This window comes from Micromys minutus (assembly GCF_963924665.1).
Source record: "Micromys minutus genome assembly, chromosome: 32".
Classification (NCBI taxonomy): Eukaryota; Metazoa; Chordata; class Mammalia; order Rodentia; family Muridae; genus Micromys; species Micromys minutus.
Window position 1 is genome coordinate 25,076,977 of NC_137967.1, and position 22,446 is coordinate 25,099,422.

Below are 22,446 nucleotides of genomic sequence, written 5' to 3' on the forward strand. Positions count from 1 at the left end.
AGTAAAATAAAAAGTGAGACACTGGGGTACAGCGCAGTAGAGTGCTTGCCCAGTATACAAGAGGTCCTGAGTTCAAGTCCCAAGTATTGCATAAACCAGGTTCAGAGGTGAAAGTCATCTGCAGTCCCAGGGATGTTGTAGTTCACCTGCAATCCCAGCACTTAATGGCAGGCAGGGGAATTGATCAAAGTCATGTTCAGCTTTGCAGAGAGCTCAACATCAGCCTGAGCCCCATGAGAGACTTTCTTGAAACAAGGAAATGACATAGAAAATGAGCAAACATAAACCCAAATTATTTTAAAAGGTCAGAGTTATAAACCTAGCTAAACTGAAAAGAAGGGAAAATATCGAAATGGAAAGAAAAGAAATAAAGACAGACATTCCATGGACTCTGGGGCAGAAGCAAAGAGCATGGTTAGAAATTCTATATACATCAAAGAACTAGGGAGCTGGAGAGATGGGTCAGGAATGAAGAGCACTGGAGCTCTTCCAGAAGATCTCGGTTCAGTTCCCAGGACCCACAGGGCAGCTCACAAAGGTCTGTAGCTCCAGTTCTGAGGGAACCAATGCTCTCACAGACATTTATATATGATTAACACCAGTGCACATAAAAAGAACAAATACATCATTTTAAACATGAAAGAATTACGAAGTTAAGGAGTAGAGTTAAATATTCACTGAAGACATAGTGTCACTCTCTACAGCCATAATTTCTTTTGCCAATGTCGTTGGGGAATTTTACACTTTTACTTTCAATGTTTTACCCACTAAAACTAAAAGAAAACAACAAAATTACTTTATTCCTCAAAGTCAGTATCATCTATTTTAGGAACGCTGATCTTTTGTAAATGTCATGTCATTTTCCATATGATGTTCAGTATTTTCCTTTGCGTTTAAACTGTGTTAGCTTGTACAAGTGTTATTTTCATTTTTTTCCTACTCAGGGCTCCTAGTTTGATAATCGTTTGGATAGAATTTTCATATCAGAAAATTTCAGACTAATAGGTTTTCCTCTGTATTCCTTTTAAAATATTTAATTGTGTTTGCATGTGTGTGAGCGAGTGTGTTTCCATGATTTCAGGTGTGTATGTGTTTGTGTGTATGTCAGGTGTTCTACGTTCACAATGTTTTAATAGATCCCATTCACAGCCATCTCTAGATGCAAATGGTTTTCAGGACACAGGCTGAACAAACCTCCAAGGCCACAGTAACTCTTCAAAAACTATATAAGAAAACACTGTCACACCTGTGCATTTCTGAGCAAGACTGGGCAGTTCTGCTCTTTGCATTTCTCACAGCATTTCCTGATTGAAAACTGGTCCACACCTGCTGATAGTGTCAGAACCCTTGGGGCATCAGGCAAGAAACTCACAGCAAGAGATGTGGAGGGCACAGAAGACAAGGAACTTCTCCACACAAATCTCAATTTCATAAGCTAAAGATGTCATAAACTACTTTGGGAAATAAGCTATGTTATCACATGCCAAGGTTCCATGTAAATCTGAGAGATGTCACAAATGCTGGCGGAGGACCAGCGAGATGGCATATGGAAGGGTAAGGACCACTGGTCTAGACCTTTAACACAGGATTCAGCATTACAGAATCACCTGGGCATCTGTAACCATCACTGTGGGCCTGTTTTCACCTGCAGCTATCTGCTGAAATCAGCCAAGTGTTCTGTGTACCTTTGGTGACTGTGATGCACCAGAAATAAAAATGACAGTCCTGTCTCTGTAATTAAAGAAGGAAAACACAAAAGATGTAAATCTCGCTATAATACCAGGTCTTCATAAACTAGAAAAAAAAAAAACCCAAAATAGGTCTAAAACCAAAGAACAATAATTTCATGATGAAAGACTCTTTAATATATTACCTTTGTTTTTTTAAGGGTTCATGTGTTTGTGTGTGTGCATGTGTGTTTCCCCCATGTGTTTGTGTGTGTGTGTATGTGTGTGTGTGTGTTTGTGTGTGTGTGTGTGTGCATGTGTTTCCTCCATGTTTGTGTGTGTGTGTATGTGTGTGTGTGTGAGTGTGTGCGCAGAGGTGAAAGGTAACCTCAGGGGAGTCAGTTCTCTCTTACATAAAATGTGTCCCAAGATAAAACTCAGGTTCCCAGGTTTCAAACAGCTTTGGGGTATGGGGGGATTGGTAGAACAGTGACAACATGGGACCACACAGGACAGGGGACAGTGCAGCTCAAGTTGGGTGGCAGAGCACTTGTCTGATATGCTAAAAACCATGCTTCTGTTCCACAGCTAGCCATGATTACCAAAAAATAAAAAGATATGACAGGTTTGATGAATATAAAGTCAATAGAAAATCCTGACCATCTTCCTATCATATGTGCAAATATTATATATATAAAATGTACATACATACATTAATCACTTCTGTTCAAAGTTGCCCATTGTGTGCAGTGGATGTGGGAAACTAAAACAAGATGATCCCTGTACATTTTTTCATATAGTCACCTGCAGATGGTTATACATAAGGCACAACAAATTACTAATAACATGAACTTATAAGAAAATAAAATAACATGAATAATACTCACTAAAAGTCACTTAGTACTGTATTCTTTATTTCTGGGATCAACCACTTATCTTTCAAGATATTTACTGCATTTATTTATCCCTCTATAAATTGTGCATATGCGAGTAAATAGAGGGAATCTTGCAGAAGTAAATTTCTCCTTGCAGGTCTTACAGGCTTGATGTAAGTCAAGTACAACCAGCTGAGCCTTCTTACTGCTGGACCCTCCCCCACCCTATATTTTCAAACTGCAGTTAAGAATGGTCAGCCTAAGCCAGGAAAAGGAAGAGCCTTGATAATCATTATTAGAACTTGAAATTCAGCTAAAAATGTTGCGCACAACTATAGTACTGGCACTCAGACTGAGACAGGAAGAGCTGGAGTTGTTTCAGCCTGGCCCACACAGTGTGTATGTGGGGGGGGCAGAGACAGAAAGACTGCCTACCCTTATTTATAAGATCCTTTGAAATGCTAGATAGTGATGACGCATATACAATAATAACACACAAAGAAGGTGAAAGGATCTGAACAGCCTGGGGATCCCTTCTCTGGAATCCATCAGGAAGCCTATAACCAGATTCCATGCAATATCAGCAATCTGTAGAGTACCTGAACCTCAGGACTGAGAGTCACACATCCTACCCTCAACATCAATCACATCCTTTCTTTACCAACTTCCTCTCCTCTCCACCAATGAGAGGAGGGCTGCACTGGCCAATCACATGGCACCATGAACAGTTTATACCCAGGTCCTGCTGCCACATATTAAGGGCTGACCTGGAAGTCCTAGGGCATTGAGTCAGAAAATCCTGTCTTCAGCTTTTTTTTTTTTCTTTTGTATGTATTTATTTTCTTTGTTATTTGAGAAGGGGATGTGTACCCTTTATCTTCCCTCCCTGTTGAGGGCCGAAGGCTGCGCCTTACAAGATGGTGCTGGTTTCAGGTGCCATGAAACAGATAAGTGTGGTAAATAACCACTGGGCACATGTGCAAAGAGTGGTGCGAGCCAAGTCACCGCCCATCCCGGGGCGTCACGATCAGACCACTGGCGGGCAGCCAATCACACAGCGACACACCACCCTTGGGGGGTATAAATTAGGGTGCCTTTTCCTGCCCGGTGTCTTCCTCTTCAACATACAATAAAGGTTGTTCGAAGAAGAATCCTGTTGTTGCATGCCTTTTCCTGCCAGCGGGAAGTGGGGCGCGTGACAAGTGGTGCCAAAAGCCAGGAGCAAACACCTCCCTGTTCCCTCCCTCGTGTCTAGACCCACCAGAACCAGTTTGCATCCCGGCCATGGCCATGGTTATTCTTTAGAAAGGCAGCCACGAAAACTTGCTTTCCTTTAACTATTTAACTTTTTGTTTTAAAAGGGAAAATATTATTACTTGTTTGAATCCTCCAACGTTTGCTCCATCCGGATCCTCAGGCAATTCCTCTGACATTTTCTGCCTTTTCCTGACTTCACTGTAAGTAGACAGAACACAAGAGATTGTTAGCTGGGCTGGAGACCTAGGCCTCCTAGATACAAAGAGAAATTTAACAATGCATGTATCACCATGAGGGTTGGATACTTGAGAATGAAGAGGGAGTAGAGATATGCTTGTATATTTACAATTATAGTCATGGGTGTGAGGCCAAGAACCAGGAGAACCCACAGAGAAGCGGGCAGGTATAGACACACCAAGAATTTGGTCTAATCCCTTCACCTGAGTTCACCCTTTAAAGACTCACAGTAATTCCCCCCCCCCCCTACACGAGATATTAAGTAAATACATGTGCAAGTTTGCTTGCATAGCAATAAAATCTGATCTTTACTGTTGGAGAGTTGAGTTGTGGGTCCTGAGATAAATAAATATATCAAAGACCTGACCCCTTAATACCCCAAAAGAAGGTAAAAAGTGGTTGTAGATGTAATCAGTCTTTCTAAGGGTAACTATGTGGAGACCGAACACCAGGAAAATGTAATGTGATAATCAAGGCAGATACTGGAGTTAAGTAGCTGCAAGGAAAAGACAGCAAAGATTTTCAGTAAAGCAGAGGCTCAGAAGGGGCAGCCCAGGGCTTACCTGATGGAGGGAGTATGAAGCTGCTGACCCTTGCCTGGAAGAGTGGGGACAAAACAACTTTAGCGATTTTGATGTTATTGGATTTGGTTGGCTTTGGAGTCAGACTCTCAAGGATCATGGGCAAGCTGAGAAATTACTGAGTAGGAAAAGATGATGGTAAACATCTAATCCACCTGCTTTCACCTCCCAAGTTCTGCTACTGCAGCCACCACACCTGTCTGCTGTGTGGCTAGAGATGGAACTCAGGGTTCTGTCCATTCTAAGCAAGTGTGCTACTGTCAACCACATCCTTAACTGAAAGTTTTGTCATTTTAAACCACTTACTTTATAACAGTTTGTAACAGAGGCTCTCAAATTTACCTGGAATCTTTACCACATATAATTAAGAGATTGTGTTCTGAAAATAAAAATACTATTTTTCAGAACCATGATATAGCTAAGTCAGAAAATTTAGAGCATCAAAATTCATGTATATCCTGGTGGAATGGCTCATGCCCTAGATCCCAGCACCGAACTGAGAAAAAAGGATAAAATAGTAATGAGCAAATGAGAGAATCAGTAGATTCTGTGGTAAGCCCCATAAGGTGTAATTACAAACAAATATACACAGATGGAAACAATTACGAAGGATCCCAGCACTCAGGAGACAGGAGTGGGCTCCAGGACAGCCAGGGCAAGACAAACACAGCCTGTCTCAAACAAGACTCAATGATACAAAGAAAAAGAAGCCTAGGGGTTGTGCAACATGCATTTAAATCTTCGAATGGGAAGTAGGGGATGAGAGACTCTGAGTCTGAAGTCAGCCTGGTCCACAGAGCATGGTATGAACAGCCAAGGATATAGAGAAAATCCCTTTCTAAAAATAAAAATCCATTCAATGTATATAGAGTATTGTTTTTTTGTTTTTTTAGTTGAAGAATTTTATTTTAAAAAACAAAGTTAAATGTACAAATTTTAAGCATTTGTGCATAAAAGTATACGAATACATTTTAGTCATTGCTTGGCTTTTTTTTGGCATTGTGAATAATTTTTTTAAAACAACTTTATTTTACAAAACAAAGATAAATGTACAGATTTTAAACATTTTTTGCTTAAAATTATACATTTTTGTCAGTACATTTTTCAGATTTTAACATAATTTTTACATAAAACTATATGAATATATTTTTTAGTCAGTACTTGATTTTTTTCAAGGTTTGATAGTATGCCTTGAAAACTTAATAGTTACAATGAGCTAAAGTACATGTAAAACAAAATGTAACATAGAAATAGTTAAAGTTTTCTAGTTTTGTAAATATTTTTTTTGTTTTGTTTTGTTTTCTTTATTTCTTGGACTTCCTACAGTCTGTGAGTTGTTTCTGGGGGAGTGCAAGCCTCTGGGGTTAGCATCCCACTATCAGTGACTGCATATTATGTCTGTTCTTTTCTGACTGGGTTATCTCACTCAGGATGATATTCTCTAGATGCAGCCATTTTCTTAAGAGTGTGGTTAAGCTTTTGTTTCTGGTGGCTGAGTAGTATTCCATTGTGTATATATACCACAATTTTTGTATCCATTCATCTTCTGAAGGACATCTGGGTTCCTTCCAGCTTCTGGCTATTATAAATAGAGCCCCTATGAACATTGTGGTGCATATATCTTTGTTGTGTATTAAAGTGTCTCTGGGGTATATGCCCAGAAGTGGAATAGCTGGGTCTTCAGGTAGTACTATATCCAATTTTCTTAGGTATCGCCAGACAGATTTCCAGAGTGGTTGTATTAGCTTGCAACCCCACCAACAGTGGAGAAGTGTTCCTGTTTCTCTGCAGCCTCGCCAGTATCTGCTGTCATCTGAGTTTTGGATCTTGGCCAATCTGACTGGTGTTAGGTGGAATCTCAGGGTTGTTTTGATTTGCATTTCCCTGATGGCTAAGGATGTCCAGCACTTCCTCAGATGTTTCTCGGCCATTCGGTGTTCCTCAACTGAAAACGTTTTGTTTAGCTCTGTACCCCATTTTTTAATAGGGTTATTTGATTCTCTGGTGTCTAGCTTTTTGAGTTCCTTGTATACCTTGGATTTTAGGCCTCTATCTGATGTGGTGTTGGTAAAGATCTTTTCCCATTCTGTTGGTTGCCATTTTGTTTTCTTGACGATGTCCTTAGCCTTACAGAAACTTTGCAATCTCATTAAATCCCATTTGTTAATCTTTGACCTTAGAGCTTGAGCCATTGGTGTTTTGTTCAGGAAATTTTCTCCTGTGCCTATGTGTTCTAAGGTTTTCCCTAGTTTCTCATCTAATAATTTCAGTGTATCTGGTTTAATGTGGAGATCTTTGATCCACTTAGACTTGAGCTTTGTACAAGGAGATAAGAAAGGGTCTATTTTCATTCTTTTGCATGCTGAGTGTCAGTTGGACCAGCACCATTTGTTGAATAGGCTGTCCTTTTTCCATTGAATGTTTACTGCTCCTTTGTCAAAAATCAGGTGACAATATACATGAGGGCTCATTTCTGGATCTTCTATTTCATTCCATTGATCCACATGCCTATTTCTGTACCAGTACCATGCAGTTTTCAGCACAATTGCCTTGTAATATAGCTTGAGTTCAGGGATAGTGATTCCCGAAGATGTTTTTTGTTGTTGAGGATGGATTTCGCTATTCTAGGTCTTTTGTTATTCCATATGAAATTGCAATTCCATGAAGAACTGGGTTGGAATTTTGATGGGGATTGCATTGAATCTGTAGATTGCTTTTGGTAGGATGGCCATTTTTAAGATGTTGATTTTTTCCAATCCATGAGCATGGGAGATCTTTCCATTTGCTGATTTCCTCCTCAATTTCTTTCTTTAGAGGTTTGAAGTTCTTGTCATACAGGTCCTTCACTTGCTTAGAGTCACACCAAGGTATTTCATAGTTTTTGTGACGATTGTGAAGGGTACCTTTTCCCTAATTTCTTTCTCCACATGTTTGTCCTTTGAGTATAGGAAGGCTACTGATTTGTTTGAGTTAATTTTGTATCCAGCCACTTTGCTGAACTTGTTTATCAGCTGTAGGAGTTCTCTGGTGGAATTTTTGGGGTCACTCAAGTACATTATCATGTCATCGGCAAAGAGTGTTGTTTTTATCTCTTTTTTTCCCGATTTGTATCCCCTAGATCTCCTTTTGCTGTCTAATTTTTCCAGCCAGGACTTCCAGTACTATGTTGAATAGGTAGGGGGAGAGTGGGCAGCCTTGTCGAGTCCCTGATTTTATTGGGATTGCTTCAAGTTTCTCGCCATTGAGTTTGATGTTGGCTGTTGGTTTGCTGTATATTGCTTTTATTATGCTGAAGTATGGACCTTGGATTCCTGTTCTTTCCAGGACTTTTAACATGAATGGGTGTTGGATTTAGTCGAATGCTTTCTCAGCGTCTAGTGAGATGACCATGTGATTTTGATCTTTGATTTTGTTTATATGGTGGATTACGTTGTTGGATTTTTTATGTTAAACCATCCCTGCATCCCAGGGATGAAGCCTACTTAGTTATGATCAATGATCATTTTGATGTGTTCTTGGATTCGGTTTGCAAGGATTTTGTTGAATATTTTTGCATCAATGTTCATAAGTGAGATTGGTCTGAATTTCTCTTTCCTTGTAGGGTCTTTGTGTGGTTTAGGTACAAGGGTTATTGTAGCCTCAAAAAATGAGTTGGGTAATATTCCATCTGATTCTATCTTTTGGAATAGTTTGGAGAGTATTGGTGTTATATCCCCAATAAATGTCTGATAAAATTCTGCACTGAACCCGTCTGGACCTAGGGTTTTTTTTGGTTGGGAGACATTTGATGACTTCTTCTATTTCTTTAGGTGTTATAGCGTTATTTAGATGGTTTACTTGGTCCTGGTTTAACTTTGTGATCTTGTATGTGTCTAGGAATTCGTCCATTTCCTCCAGATTTTCCAATTTTGTGGATTATACGTTTTTGTAGTAGGATCTTATGATTTCTTGAATTTGCTCTGCTTAAGTTGTTATGTCGCCACTTTCCTTTCTGATTTTGTTAATTTGGATACTCTCTCTTTGCTCTCTAGTAAGTCTGGCTAGGAGTTTATCAATCTTGTTGATTTTTCTCAAAGAACCAACTCTTTGTTTTGTTGATTTTTTTCAATGGTCCTTTTTGTTTCTATTTGGTCTATTTCTGCCCTAATTTTGATTATTTCCTGCCTTCTACTCTTTTTGGGTATATCTGCTTCCTTTTGTTCTAGGGCTTATAGCGGTGCTGTCAGGTTGCTGATGTGAGCTCTCTCCAGTTTCTTTTTGGAAGCACTTAGGGCTATGAGTTTTCCTCTCAATACTGCTTTCATTCTATCCCATAGGTTTGGGTATGTTGTGTTTTCATTTTCGTTGAATTCTAGAAAATCCTTAATTTCTTTCTTTATTTCTTCTTTGACCCTGCTATCCTTTAACACAGAGCATTGTTTAGTTTCCATGTGTATATGGGCTTTTTTTTTTGTCTTTGTTGTTGTTAAAGACCAGCTGTAGACCATGGTGATCTGAGAAGATGCATGGCAGTATTTCAATCTTCTTATATTGATGGAGGCTCGTTCTGTGTCCAATTATGTGGTCAATTTTCGAGAAGGTGCCATGGGGTGGTGAGTAGGTGTATTCTTTTACTTTAGGATAATATGTTCTGTATATATCTATTAATTCTAGTTGGTTCAAAATCTCTGCTAGTTTTGCAGTGTCCTTGTTCAGTTTCTGTTTCCATGATCTGTCCATTGGTGAGAGTGGGTTATTAAAGTCTCCCACTATTATTGTGTGGGGTGAAATGTATTTTTTGAGCTTTAGTAAGGTTTCTTTTATGAATGTGGGTGCTTTTTTATTTGGAGCATATATGTTAAGGATTGAGAGTTCCTCCTGACAGTTTTCTCTGGTAATGAGTAAAAAGTGTCCTTCCTTATCTTTTTTGATAACTTTTGGTTGGAAATTTACTTTATTCGATATTAGAATAGCCACTCCAGCTTGCTTCTTGGAGCTGTTTGCTTGGACTTTTTTTCCACCCTTTTACTCTGAGATAGTGTCTGTCTTTGTTTCTGAGATTAGTTTCTTGTATGCAACAAGTGGCAGGGTTTTGTTTATGTATCCAGTCTGATAGCCTATGTCTTTTTATTGTGCAATAACGTCCAATTATGTTAACAGATATCAAGGAACAGTGGTACTTTGAAAAACTAAAGAAGAAGGAATTCATGAAGTTTAAGGAGTTCCTCAAAGAGGAGACTTTGCAACTGGGGCTGACACAGGTTTCTTGGACAGAATTAAAGAAGGCATCTCGGGAAGACCTTGCCAACTTACTGTTGAAACATTGTGAAGAATGGCAAGCCTGGGATGTGACCTTCAACATTTTCCAGAAGCTCAATAGAAAGGATCTCATAGAGAGGGCAAGAAGAGAGATTTGTGGTAAGTTGATAAAAGCTTTTTTACAGTGAATGTCATAGTTTTGATAATTGTTCTTCATGCTTACCATAGTGTCAGCAGGCATCATTTTCTTCTTGACAGAGACGTGAGGTCTATTCTGTGTGGTCAAATGTATGAGTTTTCCATGTTCTAACCTAGTTGGTTAAACTTCTCCCAAGGATGTTACTAATATTTCCTCTAATCTAAACTCGAGTCTTAACTCTACAGTGAAATGGTAGCACTACGGGTTTAGGTAAGCAGCAACAGAAAACACCTGCAATAGGTCATATTTGTGACCTCTAGAAAAGTAGCTGAGTCTGCAAGATATGTTTCGTATAAATGTGTTGATCTGACTTTCTATCTCAGCAACCACATAAAAGTCAGGCATGGTCACTCATTGGTCAGTCTACTTGGCACTGTCTAACCCAGCTAAAAAAAGTGGCTCAAGTGAGATGGAGGGCCTGGAGAGATGACTCAGTGGTTCAGAACACAAACTCTTAAGGGGACCTCAGCTCCATTTCCAGAAACTACAAGGTGCTTTAAATTTTCTGTAACTCCAAATTTCAGGGTTCTGATGCCATTTTCTCTCCTCTAATGGCACTGCATACCTTTGGTACACATACATGCATACAGACAAAAACACTTATTCATCCAAATTAAAAACAAATGAAATTTTTAAAGCAGAGATCAGTTGAGGAACACAGAAAATGTCAATCCCTTGCCTCCTATATTTATTGCATCCCCCTTCCATATACATATCCTATATGCATTTGAAATATATAGAAAGGCCATGTTTCATAAACACTGTAACCTTAAGAGTCATATTTGTTTTTATGCTAGTATAAGATATCAAAGATATTTTAAGGTTTAATTCCTTTCTTTGTCTTTGATGTTCCAGTGTCTTTCAATGATAAGCCTAGATGTATGTTTTGTTTTCCAAGCTCATTCTGCCTGAGGTTCATTGATAGTTTTAGATCTTTGGCTATAAAATATTCTTTATTCCAGCCTTTATTTGTTTAAAAGTCGTCTCTGTGCTGCTCTTCCTCCCCCTATTTTAAAAGTCACTTTAAATCCAAATATCATCACCCCTTTCTTCCCAATACCTCTTCGCATAAATCCACCCTCATTCTCCTCTCTCCCCTTTTTCTCAGAAGAGAGAGACCCCTGTGCATGACTACCCTCCATGTTGATACATCAAGTCACTGAGGCCAGACGAGGCAGACTCATTGGCAGACCTACAGGGAGGCCACAGATTCAGAGAGAGCCTTCATTCCAGTTGCTGGGGAATCTACATGAAGGCCAAGCTGCATATCTGCTACATATGCGCTGGGGGGAATGGAGCTATGTGTAGGACATGCTCTCTATTAGTTAGGTGGTTCAGTCTTTGGAACCCCCATGAGTCCAGATTAGTTGACACTTTTGGTTTCCCTGTGGAGTCCCTGCTGTCTTCAGGTACCAGAATCCTTCTCCCAACTCTTCCACAAGACCCTCCAAACTCCATTTAATGTTTGGTTGGGAGTATCTGGTTGGGAGTCCATTGGTTTCTGGGTGGAACCTCTCAGAGGACAGTCATGCTCAGCTCCCGGCTGAAAACATAACAGAATATCATTAATAGTGTCTCAGTTGATTCTTGCCCTTAGGATGAGTCTCAATCTGGGGCAGTCATTTTTTGGCCAGCCCCTCAGTCTGTGCTCTATCATTTTTCCAGAATATCTTCTAGGTAGTCAGGGCACACACTGGGTTGACAGTTTGTGGGTGGGTTGTTGTCTATATCCCTCCACTGGGAGTCCTTCCTAGCTACAGGAAGTAGACTCTTCAGGATCCATAGTCCCAAGTATAAGGAATCTCAGCTAGACTCACTCCCATGGACTCCCTGGGGTTTTTGCCCACCTGAGGGAGGTCTGTGGCATGTTTTAGAGATGCTCTCCACTGATTTTTGTTTTTTCTCCTCCACTCCTCTCATCTGATACCCCAATCCCATTCCCTCTCACCCGGTTTCCATGCTCCTCCATTTCTGAAATCTATTTTTATTTCTAAGAAATATTCAACCATCCTCCTTTGGGCCGTCCTTGTTGTAAGGCTTCTTTAGGTCTGTGGGTTGTACTTTGATAATCCTTTATGGTTAACATCCACTTATAAGTGAGTACATAGCATGCATGTTCTTTTTATTAAAAATGTTTAAAAATTGCCCCTGTGCTGTTCTTTTCTGCCTGCTTGAAATCAAGTTGCACATAAAAATCTTAATTTATGATTAAATCCATATGGTCAGTTAGAAACTATATCATGTGTATGTGAGAGTGACCACATGTTTGTATGTGCACTGTTTATGAACAGTGCCCTTGGAGGTCAGAAGTGCACATGAGATCTGGTTCTTCAGCACCTGGATGGTACCATGTGTATGTTTGTAACTAAGCCTAGGTCTTCTGGTTGATTTTATCCACTGAGCAGTTTCTTGAGCTCCACCTGTTAAATCTTCACACAATGTCTTATATCTTTTTATTTTTCCTCTGTGCTCTATGCTGGCTTTTGCTTCTAGCTATTCTCTGGCCCTTTGTTCCCTGTTTAGCTGTTTCTCACCAATTACAAAATCTACTTGTTGGTTTCTTTTGACTTTTGGTACATGTATTTGTGTGTGCACATAGGCACTTGCAAAGCATGGCAGAAAGATCAGAGACAACTTCTGAGAGTTAGTTCTGTTTCTGTCATTTGGGTCTCAGGAATCAAATTTTGATCCTCGGTCTTGATGATAAATGCCTCTAAGATGTCTCAACCACCCCTATTTATTGATTCTTAATTTTAGAAAACATCTTTTGTGCATACCTTACTTTTCCTCAGATTCCACTGATTGCCCAACCTGAATTGTATTTCCATTGAGCACCTCTTAAAAATTAAGTATACTTGGCATACAGAGTGTTTCAGTGTAAATGTGTGTATTACTGTGCATTGCTCAGATTTCTTTCTCACTATGACTCTTCCTTCTCTCTTTCCCATGAGTGCCCTCTATCCCCTGAAACTGTACCCTTTTTGCTTTCAAGCCATATATGGAGAGAGGGGGAGAGGGAGGGAGAGGAAGAGGGAGAGAGGGAGAGAGAAACAAAACATGAAATTGGGCCAATAGAAGTTGACTGGGGAAGCATCTTAGTGACATCTAACTGGAGTTCCCATTAAGAGCAGAGGATATCCTCTCAAATAATCTTTCTAATTGCAAAAACAAATAATTGTAGAAGGGGTACATTGCCAAATCAGGCTCTTATAACATCAAGCTGTGCTCTCACAACATGCAGCAGAAACCAGATTAAAAAGTTGGAGTGAGTTGGAGCTTCCAATGGACCTTTCTCTCCATGGCTGTTTCCCATTTCTAGGGCTGGAATCTTTTCCCACTGCAGGTACCTTTATATCATGGGGTAAACAGTCATAAAAACTTCAAGAAATGATTCACAATTTAGCCGATGTGAAGGTCATGATGCTTTTACTCTAGAGCTCTTTTATTTTCTTGCCTTTCTGTTCCAGAATTGTGGGTAAGCCAATTTGCAGTTAAGAACCCAAGAAGGCACTGTACTAAAACATGCTTGACTCTGAAATGGGGAAAAGGGACAACCACACTTCAACTGCCAGCTTCTAAAACAGCATGTGACAGTTCAACAGTATAGCATTCACAACCCACACAAAAATGTAAATGTGATCCAAGGCCAGTGAAAATCTTCTCACATTAACTAGACTTGTTCTGGGCCCATAGCTTACAAACTTGTAAAATTATACATCATAAGGTGGGTTAAGATATGATTCAGTGGCTAGGAGCTTGTTTTATTCCTGAAATGTACCTGACTTCAATTCCTAGCAACTATGTGGGGCTACTCATAAACAGCTATAAATCCAGCTAAGGTTGGAGGTGGGATTTAACACCTCTGACCTCTACAGAAACACACTAACACACACATTATTAAAAATAAATATATTAAATGATTCATTCTGATAATTAAAATGTTATAATCAGATTATGTATTGAAAGTTAAGTGAATGCTTAACTTTGGTATGTTGTGAATGTTTTTCCTTTTGCTCCCTGACACAGAATACCCAAAGGTATATCAAGCTCATTTGAAGATGAAGCTAGCCCATGACAGTTCCAGAACATTCAACATTAATACTCAGGATTTATTAAATGAGAAATTCACCAAGGATGACTGTGACTGTCTTGAAAACCTTTTCCCATCATGTAGAACTGAGATGCAGCCACACATAGTAATCTTAAAAGGTGTGGCTGGAATTGGCAAGACACTAATTTTGAAAAGGTTAATACTTACCTGGTTGAAAGGCCTAGTGTTTCAAAAAAATTCTCCTACATCTTCTACTTCTGCTGTCAAGATCTGAAGCAGATGAAGACAACTAGCCTGGCTGAACTGATCTGCAGAGAGTGGCCCAGTCCCTCAGCTCCCATAGAGGAGATAGTATCTGAACCTGAGAAAATCTTATTTATCATTGACAACATGGAAACGATGGAATGTGATTTGTCCAAACATGAATCTGAGCTGTGTGATAACTTCTTGGAGAAGCAGCCTGTGAATGTACTGATGAGCAGTTTGCTCAGGAGGACGATGCTCCCTGAATCCTCTATCCTTATCTCTGCTACCCCAGAGACATTTGAGAAAATGGCTGAGAGGATTGAGTACACAAATGTGACAACAATATCAGGATTCAATGAGAACCATATTAAGATACATTTTCACAGCTTGTTCCAAACAGGAGCCTTTTTCAATTCATGTAAAAGGCCAAAGATGATACAACTGATGTTTTATTTTCTGGAACAACTGGTGGCCAAAAAATTCTTCTAGTTTTTTTTTTTCCAATTCATGTAAAAGGTTGAAGATGAAACAGCCTAAAAAGATCCACCGTACTGAGACTTTCTTTAGAAATGTAAAGATGAGTGTACCTATACATTTGACATACTGACAAGGGTGGTCTTCATGGCTCCTTACCAGATAAAAGAATGCATCACAGAACACCTGGACAGATGGGTGGAGGAATATGTAAGAATTTTCAGAGCCCAGAGCCCAGGAGGCCTTCAGTTTGGTGAGAGAAAATGGGCAGCTTTTTGCTGTATGTCACGTCCCTCTGCTTTGTGGGATGGTGGCTACTTGTCTAAAAAATGAGATAGAGAAGGGAAGAGACCTGGTCTCCATCTGCCGACGTACCACCTCCGTGTATACCACACACATCCTCAATTTGTTCACTCCCCAAAATACCCAATATCCAAGTGTGAAAAGCCAAGAGCAACTGCAGGGCTTGTGTTCTCTGGCTGCTGAGGGCATGTGGACTGACACCTTTGTGTTTAGTGAGGAGGCTCTCAGGAGAAATGGGATCATGGACTCTGACATTACCACACTGCTGGACATTGGAATACTTGGAAAGATCAGCGAATCTGAAAATTCTTACATATTCCTCCACTTATCTGTCCAGGAGTTCTGTGCTGCCCTCTTTTATCTGGTAAGGAGCCATGAGGACCACCCTTGTCAGGATGTGAAATGTATAGGTACACTCACAAGTTTCTAAAGAAAGTCAAAGTATGGTGGATCTTTTTAGGCTGTTTCATCTTCGGCCTTTTACACAAATTGGAAAAAAAAAAAACTAGAAGCATTTTTTGGCCACCAGCTGTTCCAGGAAATAAAACATCAGTTGTATCAGTGCCTGGTCACCATACATGGCAATAAAGAGCTTCAAGAGCAGATGGCATGAAGCTGTTTTCCTGTCTGTTTGAGATGGAGGATGAAGCCTTCCTAGAAACAGCAGTAAACTGTGTGCAGCACGTTAACTTTGTGGCTACTGATTGTTCTGATATCATTGTTGCTGGCTACTGCTTAAAACGCTGTTCTACCCTGAAGAAACTATCCTTTTCAACCCAAAATGTTCTCAATGAAAAACGGGAATGCAAGTCTATGTGAGTCTATTTAATATCTTTCTTCTCTGTCCCATATTCAGAATCTGTCCCTGTGTGTTGATGATTTATATAGACAGAGTCAAAACTCAACCTTACTGGTTGTCCAATGGTCATTGTAGAAACCACATATATAACCACAAACAACAAAAACAGCATTAACAGTATGGCTGTGCATATATGTATATGTATGTATATATGTAAGTAGATATACACATGAATACATATGTTTATATATATGTATATATGTATACATATGTATCTGTATATATGTGTATATATGCACACAATCATGTATATACATGTATAGCTGTCAGCTTGAGAGTTGGTGGTACATAATACAGACAGGAGGGAGAAAGTGATGGTATAGAATTTCAATTAAATGGTTTAAAAGTATTTACAACATAGAGTTTATTTTAAGAAAAAGAGATTCACATGGTTTGACAAGAGCTTTTAATAAGATTCATTTTTCATTTATGTGTATGTGACTGCATGTTAGTATGCACATATGTGGAGATGTCCTCAGTGGCCAGAAGTCTGTGTCACATACTTTCTGGTCTTATGCTAAACCCCAGTTCTGGGTTCTGGGATACACATTCTTATTCTCTGAAGAAAAGTAAACACACTTAAATTAAACACTGAAATGTCCAACAGGCTCTGTTCTGAACCCAATGTGGACTCCTTAAAAGATAACATTATTTGATCTTATTAATATTTATTTTTGGTAATTGTTCTGAGACAGGATCTCACTGTGTTGCTGAGGCAGGCCTACAGGTAAGATGAAGTTTCTGTCTCCAGAGTACTGGAACTAAAGCTATGTGCTGATAGCTAATGCATGGCTGTTTTTGTTAATTATTAATTATGCATATTATTGGTTCACAGTGATACATCATTTCATATATACAAGCACCCAGGAAGTAGCTCAGTTCACAAAATATTGCCTGGTTAAATGTACAGGTCCTGGATTTGTTCTCCAAGTTCATATAAAACCAAGTGCACATGCCTGTAATCCAAGCACTAGGGCAGGCCTGTAATATATACAGTATATGTTAGGAATACAGCATATGAATAACACTTAGCCAGGTCTGAGGGTCTAATGCTTGTAACCACAACTCCCAGAAAACTGTGCCAAAACATTCGCTCAGCATTTTAAAGTATTCTGGCCAACATACAATATGGCTACAAAGTCAGTGTGATCTAAAGAAGGAAATTCTGTCTCAAAAAAAAATCAAGCAACAAAAGTACATGTGTAAAAATTTTGATTCTTTGACTCTTTTTTTCATCCTGAGAACAGAATCAAGGGCCTCATATACACTTGGATGGCACTTTACCAGGAACAGCAGTCCTGCCTCTTCTTTTTTTTTTTTTTTTTGTTTTGTTTTAAGACATGGTTTAGCCTTCTATTCATTCTGTAATCATGGCTGATCTTAAACTTCTGATCTTTTTGAAACAATAGAATAAGTTAACCTGACTGATTAGGATCCCTGGAGTTTATCCATGAGACTTTCCTCTTCCTAGTTATAGTGTCCTTGTTATCAGAGCAGCAATGATATTAACCCAATGGACTGTAAGGTTGGAGTGAGATGATCTGTGTCCTGTGTATTTTCTGCCCTTCTGAGATGTGAGCATCACACTTGACTCTCTCTTGGTCACCTGGCTGCAAGCTACTTTTTAAAAGTTAAGAGTTATGGGGGATATAGGGATGGTTCAATTTCTGCACAAGTATGAGAACTTAAGTTTTATCCCCTGGATTCACATTTTTAAATAAAAGGTTGTGCTTAGCAGCATGTATCTATAATCCCAGCTCTAATGATGCAGAGACAAGGCAAGCACATACATGTACACATATGCACATTTGCATGCACTCAAAAACGTGAAAAAAATCATGTACCAAACTGACCTACTTCATAGTATAGTACAGCAAAGGTGAGTTGCAAAGAGGGTCACAGTTAAAAGGTGCCTGCACTCATGTCTAATGACCTAACTCAGTCCTTTAGGCCACGTGGTAGGAAACTGATTCCTGCAAGTTGTCCTTTGACCTCAATACACATAATGCACCATGCCAGTGAGTGATGCCTACAAGCTCAGCACACACAGTCTCCCTCCCTCCCTCCCTCTCCCTCCCCCCTCTTTTTCTCCCTCTTCCCTCCTCTCTTTCCACACACACAGAAATGTTACAATGCAAATATGATTATCCTATTAGAGATAAGGAAAGTGGGCAGAGAAGTCACTTATTATGCCTGATACACACTGTGTCCAATCTAAAGTGTGAGTCAGGAAATTCTTGCTCTAGGTTTTGACTTGGGGGCTATGAAACTCTGCCTAAATTTTTCATTCTAATATTACCAAGGTTTTCTGTAAGGCAGGATTTCTTAACGTCGATACTGCCAAGCTATCTGGGCTATCTTATCTTGATGTAGGAGTGGGGAGGGTATGAGAAAGCTGCAGACAACCATGATATCCAATGTGTGGGATTCTCAGAATTCTGAGATTTTCCAGTAGACATTAACTGCATCTACACCTCAAGCTATAACAGCCAAAGTCCCACAGACCTTGCCACATGTCTAGCTAAGAACTGCACACTTGAAATGACCTCAGCTGTCTTTGATTACTCTGTTTGGGGAGTCAGTTTCGGTACATTTATGTACTGCAAATGGATTGACTTAGCGTTTTGTGAATGAGTAGAACTGAATGTGCTCGTAGGTTTTATCACATCTTTAATATTTTATGAGTATGGATGCTTTTGCCTACATGTGTGTATATATATGATGTCTACATAGTACCCATCATGGACAGAAATAGGGTGTCAGATAGTCCTGCAATTGGATTTATGGATAGTTGTGAGCCACCATTTTGGTGTTGGAAACTGCAGAGACAGCAGAAGGATCAGGCAGGATTCTCTTTCCCACGGGACAGAACAGGTCTTTCCTTAATAACAAAGCAGGCTTAGTCTTATTAAAAGAAACAAAGCTTTCTTCTTATGAACTTGACTTTTATTTACTTTTATTTAGTAAAAGGTTAGAAGTTTTTATTTTTCTCTATGCAATATTGATTAGAGCTCATGTTTTATCCAAAATGAGTGAGTTCTTTCTGCACTGGTGCTTGCACTTTTGCTCCAAATGCATATGTAAGTATAGGTGTGTGTGTGTGTGTGTGTGTGTGTGTGTGTGTGTGTGTGTAAGTATGTAATTATGAGAATGTATGCAAGATTGGCTCAATCTTGGTTTGAATGAATGTATAATATTCATGTGTGAATTTTGATATGGATTTGTGTGTTTATATTTGCTTATGTAAAATTTTTTCTTCTGTGAGCATTATTCTCTTTTTTTGGCTCAATAAAAATGTATTGATCCTAACTTCTCTATAGCCTGCAAACATGAGGCATCTGACAAAAGGGAAAATGCTCTAGCATTTTGTCCCGCGCAACCGTCTCGCCTGCAAGAACGACGCGGCACACAAAATAGAATCCTTCTGCAGTAAACTTTATTGCTCTCGAAAACCAGTACTTGCTTCACGTGACGAAAAGACAAAGAAGACGGAGAAAACCAAAAGACGAACAAGACAAACAAGACGGACGAGCCCACGAACCAGACCACGAACGGGAACACCGGGAGAGGGACCAATGAGAGGGGAAGAGGCTGAACTATCTAGCCCATCCCCTTATAAAGGGATCAGTCCTTGCCTTGGACGCGGAGCCCCCTGATTGGTTGAAACTCATCAAGCTTTATGATGCCACGGAAGAGGCGGAGCTCAAGAAGTGGAAAGTTACCCAGCATGTGTGCACATGGCTTGTTTACTGCTAACTCCAGCCGGATATCAGCGCCATCTTGTAATAGAGAATGTGTGGGAATGTGTGGGTGGCGCCCCACATCATTTAACCCTTTACTGTATTTGTTATGTTAAGATAAGGTGCAGTTTCTGGCCTCAGAGGAACACAGAAGGCAGGTAAGATACATTAGTGAAGTAACGTAGACTTAGATAAGTACTTTTATTTTATTTTATTTTATTTTATTTCATTTGCTACACAACAACCTGAAATCCCTCTTGAGACAAAAGTTTTAGCCTCAAGCAATGCTCTTCTGCCTCTGCTGCCTCAAGGAGAACTAAAAAGTAAATACCATGTTGGAGCTGGTCACCTGCAGATGTATCCCAGAGCTTCAGGATTAGACATGTTGGTGAGTTCCCATCTCAGAACATGACAGCAACCGAGGATGGAATTTGCATCGTCAACCTCCAAACACAGGAGCACACGTGCAGCGTACATACTCTTAGACTTCTGACAGGCAATATAGAGACATAAGAGACAGTCTAAAACATACTCCTTACTTGAATATTGTGAATGACAGACTATGTCCTGTGAGAAAGGGAATCTTGTGTAGCATGGCTGTGACTCTTTTTTTTCTTTTTTCATTTTTCTGGGATGTTCTCTGCATTTACATTTCAATAGTTATCCCCTTCCCACAATTTCATCTCCCCTTATCTCATTGGCACCATGAGATTGCTCACTCTCCCAACTACCGTCTTCCACCTCAGCATATGACATATTGGCGTTCCTCTACACTGGAAAAATAAGCCCTCCCTTGACCAAAGGCCTCTCTCCCATTGATGCCAGAGAATGTTATCCTCTGCTGCATATACACTTGGGGCAATGGGTCTCTTTGTGTGAACTATTGGCTGGTATTTTAGTCCCTAAAAGCTGTGGTGGGTTTAATTGGTAATTTTGTTCTTTTTATGGGGTTGGAGACCCTGTCAGCTCCTTCAGTCCTTTCTCTTGCTCCTTCGTTGGGGTCCTCATATTCAGTCTGGTGGTTATCTGCAAGCATCCTCCTCTGTATCAGTAGGGCTCTGTCAGGGACTTTGAGGAGGCATCCATATCATGTTCCTGCCAGTAAGCACTACTTGGCATCAGCAAACATGCTTGGCTTTAGTGGCTGCATATGGTATGGATCCCCTGGATGATCTTTTCTCCAATTCCTGCTCCTCTATGTGGCCCTTTATTTTCTCCATGAGTGTTTTGTTCTCTGTTCGAAAAACAACTGTGGCATCACCTTCTGGCATTCCTTCTCTTTGAGCTTCATAAGTTGTGTGAGTTTTTTCTTGGGTATTCATGCTTTTTGGTTTAGTATATTCTTATATGGATACATACCGTGAGTGTTCTTTTGTGACTGGATTAACTTACTCAGAACTATAGCTTCAAGTCTATCCATTTGACTACAAATTTCATGAAGTCATTGTTTTTAATATCTAAGTAGTACCACATTCTGTATATGTAGCACAATTTCTGTATCCATTCCTCTGTTGAATGACATCTGGGTTCTTTCCAGCTTCTGATAAATGAGGCTGTTATGAACATAGTGGAGCATTTGTCCTTGTTAGATGTTGGAGATTCTCTTGAGTATATGCCCAAGAGTGGTATAGCTGGGTCTTCAGGTAGTACTATGTCCAATTTTTTGAGGCAGTGCCAGGCTGATTTCTAGAGTGGTTGTACCAGTTTACAATCCTACCAGGAGTTGAGGAGTGTTCCTCTTTCTCCACATTCTTGACAGCATCTGCTGTCACCTGAGTTTTCATCTTAGCCATTCTGACTGGTGTGAGGTGAAATCTTAGGATGGTTTTGATTTGCATTTCCCTGATGATTAGGGATGTTGAGCATTTCTTTAGGTGATTCTCAGCCATTAGGTATTCTTCAGTTGAGAATTCTTTGTTTAGCTTTGTACACCATTTTTCAATAGGATTATTTGATTCTCTAGAGTTTAAGTTCTTGAATACTTTGGATGTCTTGAATATTAGCCAATGCATACAAAGATGCATATCTCAGATATTGAATTGGTAAGGATCTTTTCCCAGTCTCTTGGTTGCCAGTTTGTCATGTTGACAGTGTCCTTTGCCTTACAGAAGTGTTGCAATTTCATGAGGTGCCATTTGTTGATAACTGATCTTAGAGCATATGCCACTGATGTTCTGTTCAGGAAAATTTGCCCTGTGCCTATGTGTTCTATAATCTTCCCCATTTTTTGTTCCGTTACTTTCAGTGTACCTGGTTTGATGTGGAGGTCTTTGATCCAGTTGGACTAGATCTTTGTACAAGAAGTTAAAGTATCAATTTGCAATCTTCTGCATGGTGACTGCCACTTAAAACATCACCATTTGTTTAAGATGCTGTCCTTTTTCTATTGAAAGTTTTTAGCTACTTTGTCAAAGATCAAGTGACTATAGGTTTGTGGGTTCATTTCTAGGTCTTCTATTCTATTCAATTTGATCTACCCACCTGTGTCTGTACCAATACTGTTGTACTTAATAATCTGAGAGGAGCACTCTGCTCCTTTGGGGGAAGGTAGCCCCTTACTACAGGTCCCAGGGAAGGCTGCTTCTGGTGTGCTCTTCCTGGCTCACAGGAATTCAGGCTGGGAGGCATGGGAACAAATCCCAGCAGGGTGCTGCCAGGCCTGTGAACTCTGGCAGGCCAAGACTCAGGCCTGTGCTCAGATTATAGACCTGCTGGCCTG

The 22,446-nt window shown here is 39.8% G+C and overlaps 1 pseudogene across 1 annotated transcript in view; it reads left to right on the forward strand.

Annotated features, from left to right (window-relative positions):
• Window positions 1–1,508: 1,508 nt before the first annotated feature.
• LOC308413684 (NACHT, LRR and PYD domains-containing protein 4A-like) overlaps window positions 1,509–22,446 on the forward strand; it is a 31,761-nt pseudogene continuing 10,823 nt past the window's right edge. The window contains exons 1-4 of the transcript in view: window positions 1,509–1,554; window positions 9,757–10,014; window positions 14,081–14,769; window positions 15,050–15,943. The product of the transcript in view is annotated as an NACHT, LRR and PYD domains-containing protein 4A-like (transcript). The remainder of the gene's footprint in view (window positions 1,555–9,756; window positions 10,015–14,080; window positions 14,770–15,049; window positions 15,944–22,446) is intronic.